The 6,833-nt window shown below is 31.4% G+C and overlaps 1 pseudogene; it reads right to left on the bottom strand.

Annotated features, from left to right (window-relative positions):
- Positions 1 to 327: 327 nt before the first annotated feature.
- LOC133829631 (amino-acid permease BAT1 homolog) lies at positions 328 to 6,626 on the bottom strand (annotated as a pseudogene).
- Between the last annotated feature and the right edge of the window lie 207 nt (positions 6,627 to 6,833).

The following is a 6,833-nucleotide window of genomic DNA, read 5'->3' on the forward strand; positions in this document are numbered from 1 at the left end:
AAAGGGATCGACTTTCTATATGCAAAAACTATGCTGAAATTTTCATAAACAATTTCATCAAGAGTAGAGTTTCACGTGGGCGATCTGGGCGATGTGTACCTCGAACTAAGTTGTTGGCATAAGAGACGAACTAGAGACTTTTTGGTTGTCGTAGGCTATCAAGTAAGCTCAAGATACTCACTCCAGAGTTAACAAGATACTCTGTATATGTACATTTTCTTCATACACTTGTTTGTCAACTGTACCCCATGCTGAGTAATTCAGCTCGTATTTTTATGGTACAACACATCTCATCCATTCAATGTGATCATTCACCACAGAAGTCTTTCAGAGAATTGATTCATCTCTGTTGTTTACCTCGTCTATAAGAATTCTTGAGATCCCAATGATCTCTTTGAGAAGTTTCTTTCTAAAAGTCCTAATTACTAGAGGCATAGTTTGTAATCTGCAACAAAAGTACTAACAACTTAAAAGAAAGTAAAGACAAATAAATCAGATAGATAATATACTTACGACATGGTGAGTTGAGGTTTTCCAAGTCTTTAGCATGTATGCGAAGGGGTTCTTGGAAACATGAACGACCTTCTCTGATACCATTTGTAATAACGCCTTGCTACTTTATTTGCAAAAGACAACTACTTGATAATTATTAAGAAAAGCATAATTATGAAAAAGGTTCAGTGGGGCCTTAATAAAACATACAATATGGGTTGATTTATTTAAAATTAATGTATAATGTCTTTTATGCAAATTTAAACTAAAAGTTTAAACTCCATAAAATGTTCTTGGCATTATCTATATTGTTTTCTGTTCATCAGAGCCCCACGACATACATACTCAGACCCAAGAATTCCCCACATCACCATGCGTGCCAATGAGAAACCCTATTGCCTACCTGAAAGGGGGAAAATAAAGGGGGTGGGGGGGGGGGGGGGGGGTGAGCTAAAAGACCAGTAAGAAGGTACAAACAAAAACAGCAGTTCACATAAGTACAATACAAAACTATTATCATCGTACATAAGCTTAAAAAAAATAGCATATCATCGAAATATCATAATCCCATACACTTGATTTGAATATTTCCTCATAACAAATATAGCAAACAAGTTCTATGAAGTAATCAGTAAAGCATAAATCAGTTAATCTTCCTTTATGAGGTATTCAAGAACTCTGGTCCTAGAATAACATCGGCGGATTCGCCCTATAAGTTACGTCATACCTTAGTAACTCCTTTGTTATGTCGTGTTCAACATGCTAACAACCTCTGATTTTCATACAACATACAAGTACAAATACAAGCAGCTCATCTCATAACATTACATCTCATACAATCAACATAAACTCATAAAAATTCTAGTTAACTTCCTTACCTCAAGTCCAAGAAATTAAAATGGCAAGATAACTTCACAACGAGCCTAGAATAATCAATAAAACACTTGTCTTAATATCAAGTAGAACTAAGCATATCATACACTACAAGAAAAAATGCTTTTAATAAGACTAAAAATGTGTTATCAAAACATACCATAACACTTTTTGACGTGTTAAGACCGACTATGTTATCGTAGGTCAGGGTACTTTACATAACACTTATCATTATTATACAAATTTGTTATTACACTGTCAACGATAACACACTTTCTGTGTTATTTTAATAAATAGATAAGAATTTAATTATATTGTTTAGAGTCAATTATATAACACATTTCAATACTTATAAATTTGTGTTATACTACACTTTAGTATAACACATTTTTTGTTATATAATGATGTTTGCATAACAAAATTCTTTACTTATAAAAAATGTTATTGTAATAGATATTATAACACATTTTTCATATTATTTTAATATTTAGATAAGTTTATACATTTCCATTTATTTTCTCTCAAGTCAGACTAGATTTCACAAAAGCATTAAATCAAAATTTCAGGACATACTTATTATATGCCTATAACCAGAATTAGTCATATGATCTACATCAAAGTATATGTAATATTTATATGTGTGTGTATAATAGCATTACATATTAAATTTAGAATAAAAATTATATTATCAAGTCCCGAGATTTAAAATCAGTGGTCATATAATAATAAAAGGCCACAAACAGAATTATAATAACCACTCCCAAGCAAACAATACCCCCAGCACCACTACCATATCTACTCTTAAATGCTTGGTAAAATATTTCGGCAATGGCATAACCACCAGAATCTTTATTTTCATCCAAAAGGGATGTGATATTGGTTACAGCAAAAGTGATGCCAAGTATGTAACACAGTCCAACAATGATAGAAATCCCAACATCACTAATTATTCCTCTTGGTCCATTCTTATCAGCATTCTTGGTTTCTTCTGTCTATAATAAGAAAAACAAGAAGAATTAGTCTGACCCTTCAGTTACATAGAACAATAATTTGGGTCACTACAAAAGTCAATTAGGAAAAAATGTCATATGCATCTTGGTAAGAAGTTGTTATTATATATGAGACAAGTATCAACTTTTCATACCATGTGAGCAGATGCATCATAACCAGTTAGTGAATACTGACTCATCAAAAGCCCCAGAATGAAAATGTAAACTGAGTCATCGATTCCTTGCTCATTATCAGTGTTGAACTGAGTGAAGACATATTTGACACTAGCTCTCTCAGTGGCAACAGAAGGAATGAGGATAATAAGAACAAACACTCCTGAGTAAGTGAAAATTTCAGTAATTTTCAATGAGAAATTGGAAAATGTATGGTATAGGCAGGAGAGGGAAACTCTTGATCATAACAACAATATTCCATGCAGCAACGAACTGTCCAAAGAAAGATAACCAAGATATGGGAAGACTGTTTGTGATAACATGAAGAAGCAAAATTCCTCCATGGAAAGCAATGACTGAGTACTTTGAGGCCTCATATCCACCACCAGTTTTTCCACTAGTGCTAAGGAGAATGATCACTTGAATAAGCTATGCAAGTGAAAAATCTACACTTAATGTGATTTCCCAGTGAAAATATGTAAATACATGTTGTGTTATTACTTAATGATTACAAAATGTTGAAGACTTTGAAACTACAGTGCTTAGAAATCAGAGGATGTTATTTCAAAAAGATGGATTTGGCACAGTTATTTTGTGTTAAAAATTAGTCTTTTTGACCCTATATAGGATAGATCAGACCCTAGCTCCTAAAAATTTGTTCTAATCAAGTTTACAAATCTGTAAGTGATGATCTCCAATGAAGAACATCTCATTAGTCCAAGACATGCCTAAGATACAAGTTTGAACCTTGTCTTTTTAAAGTATAAGAGATAAATGATGCTAGAATAGTTTAATTCTCTGATACCATATTATGAAAGAAAATGAAATTGTATTGAATTGAATGAATACAGAATACAAGTGGCACCAATATATACATGCCACAAAGAAGAATCAAGAAAAGTAAGATACAGTCCTATACTTAAATAAGCTATCTGTTTCAACTAATTTAGGCATATAAGGTCCAGTACTAAGCTCAAAATTACTCTCTATAACTTATTTAACTAAATTATATATATATAAGGTCTAGTGCTAAGATTAAAGTATGTGCTATACTTACTAATGGTGACTTTGTACTGTACAGGCATTACAGTCTCAGACCCCAAATGAAACTCTAAAAGCTCCAAGCCAGAGTATAAACAGTCAACTAGAAAAAATTGAAGAAAGACATTTTCCCAAGTTAACAGTTAGAAAAAGAATATTATTACATACCAGCCAGTTATCCATGAAGCAAATGGTGACCATTTTGGGCCAGCAAGCTTGGTACTCCAATAGTAGAGACCCCCAGAAGTAAGGTAAGAAGAACAAATCTCAGCCATGGACAAAGCAACCAACATGGAGAAAGAACAAGCTATAAACCAACCATAAATAAGAGACACTGGGCCACCAAACCTTAATCCATTGTTGTATAGAGTGGTCACACCAGAAAGCACTGATATGATAGAGAATGAAAATGCAAAGGAAAGACAATATTTGAGTGGGTCTATTGTTTGAAGGCATGCAAAGGTGGGCTCACAATGAAACCTTGGCAAACCTAGGAACAAATTGAGCACATTAGTAATGCATTTGTATGCATTTACAAATAAAACATAGGGCACATTCATAATAAAAAAAATGATCATAACAAATTTAACAAGACAATTAAGTCACGCATATCACAAACTTGAATTGAATCAGAATAATGTTCTTACTTGTATGGAAAAGATACAACATAAAGTAGACATCAATAGATATAACATCCTGATTAATGTTTATGAACGGGCTAGATTTTTTGACAGAATGGAAGAGCTCTTCCAAGTGAGCCTAATTGTAACATGAACCTCTTTCGTCTTGGGGCCTACTCTAGAAAGAAACTATACACGAGATGCTTAGAAATTTTTGAAGAAATTCCAAAGCTATTCTTTCATCATGTTAAATTTTTTAATTTTTAAAAGAAAAAGAAAAAGGAAAAGAAAAAAAGAATGGTTGGTTTTTTGTTTAAAGTGTTCAGTACAACAAAGAAAGGGTGGTTCAGTCTCTTTGACGGAAATATGCAAGACTTAGTTAACCAAATGAGAATTTTAGGGATATTAGAATGCAAGTTAGAGTCACCTCACAAAACAAGTTCTTATTCTACCCTTTTAAATAATGCATGTAAATGACGCTTTGGTTCAGAAGAACTTGACTGACTTATTAATTTGATGTGCAAAAAAGGTTAGAGAAAACAACAAAGGATGTAATATGCACGATATATGTTGAAATTGGCATATAGATGAGTTTACTCTGTGCAACTTCAGTTAATATTGGCTAGGCAATAGCTAATCAAGGCATTTCACTAAGAAGAACAATCTCTTGAATATGGTGATGGGTGGATAGAGACTTCACTAGAATAATAAACACATAAAATTCAAGCATGGTGATTGTAAACTATCATAAACAAAAACATATATACCACACTCTAAAACTGAATTAAAGTGTTTAGTCAAGATTTCTTATGAGAGATTATGTAAATCTTCTTTATAATTAGGGTGTGTTCCTATACTTAGAAAATGTAGACATTACAAGCAATGCAGAATCATCAAACAAGCAACGGCAAAGAAAAAAATGCAAAATTATAAAAGTAATGACAACCAAGCGAAAACAAATGTATTACAAAGAAGTGTATCAGTTAATTTTTTTTAGATTGTATAATGCCAAGTATCATCTATATTCCTCATAATTTTATATTAGTTATGAGGATTTCAAAGACAATGAAGTCAAAGATATGAAAATGAATAGTTGGAAGTGTACCTTGCTAAACAATATTCGTATATGCATGATTAAAATACATAGAAACATAATAATAATACAATGCAAAATCAGCAACTTGAGATAAAAAAATTCATTATCTTTTTCAATCCAAATTGATATCTAAACAGGAAAGGATATCTAAACTCCAACAAAAAGTAAATAGAGAAATACTTAATTATTTATTATCTAAAGAAATAAATGTTGCTTTTGTTATATAAAGAAACATATAATGGCCTGGTCTATCCTCTAATCCACAACAAGCAATTTTGGCATGCATGAATAACAAACTAAATATATCTCTATATAAATATTTGTGATAAGTTCACATATATGATGATAAGTGTGCTAAATAAGTATAGGCCAACATAATCATTCAAAAGTGTGCTAAAGTAGTTGTTGTATTGGAGACTCTTTATGTATATATTGACATAGTTAAAAAATCAATCAAAGTTAACATTCCAAGATGCCGTGTAACTCACAAATGGAAAGAGAGCTTCTACAAATGTACCACTACACACTTAAACAGAGTGGAGAAGAGAAGACGTGTACCTCAATTGAAAGAATAAAAGAGCAAAGAAGTGGTTATATGTGTGAATCTGTAAAAATGGTGATCATCTATATAAACAGGACCTAAAGTACAAATATAGTCACTCCAATCTAAAAACTCACACCTCATGGCTGCATTCAACACCTCAAATATCAACCCTAATTGACCAGCACCCAATCGGGCAAGAAAGATCCAAATTGAACAAGAGAGATGCTCTTATTTTTATTCTTTATTTCACATGTAGACACACATTATAATAAATCATATTAAACACAAGCGTATACAATGCACAGAGAATTAATAAGGAAATTTACACACACATATATAACACATACATGTATATAGATCAAGCATAATATTTGAAATAAAAAAACAGAATATCTTAAAAGAATATACCTTCTTATTCAGTTTCTAGAGATCTTTCCCCTTTTTTGAAAGTTTAAATCAAGCCCTAAATTAACTTTTTCCAACCATATTTGTAATGAAGTGAGACTGGAAAAAAAAACACAATAAATTAAGAGCACAACAGAGTGATTGGAGGATAAAAATACCCCATAAATACAAAAATGGATATTAAAAAAAAAGCTTACTGTAATTGAGAGAGGGACAAAAATCGAAGAAACCCTGAGTGAGAGAAAGAGAAAGGCAGTCAAGAAAAAAAACAAGAAAAAGATTAATATTATATAAAAGTTGTTTTGTTTAAAAAAAATAAAAAGAACTATTTCAGCTAAATTTTACCTGATTGTGAGAGCACCTTTCATATATGAAGATAAATCAAATTCCATAGCATACACTAAATACAATATTATTTATATATTTTCTGCTAAACTCGTATTAAAAATAAAAATCATCTTTTTAAAATCTTAACATGCATTGCCATCTGATATTAAAGTAGACTCATAAACTATATACCATTGAAAAAAACTCAATTTTTTTCATGACAGTAATGATGAATACACAAACTCTCCTTTTTTTCTTTTTCTTTTCCTTAT

This window comes from Humulus lupulus, chromosome 1 (assembly GCF_963169125.1).
Source record: "Humulus lupulus chromosome 1, drHumLupu1.1, whole genome shotgun sequence".
NCBI lineage: Eukaryota > Viridiplantae > Streptophyta > Magnoliopsida > Rosales > Cannabaceae > Humulus > Humulus lupulus.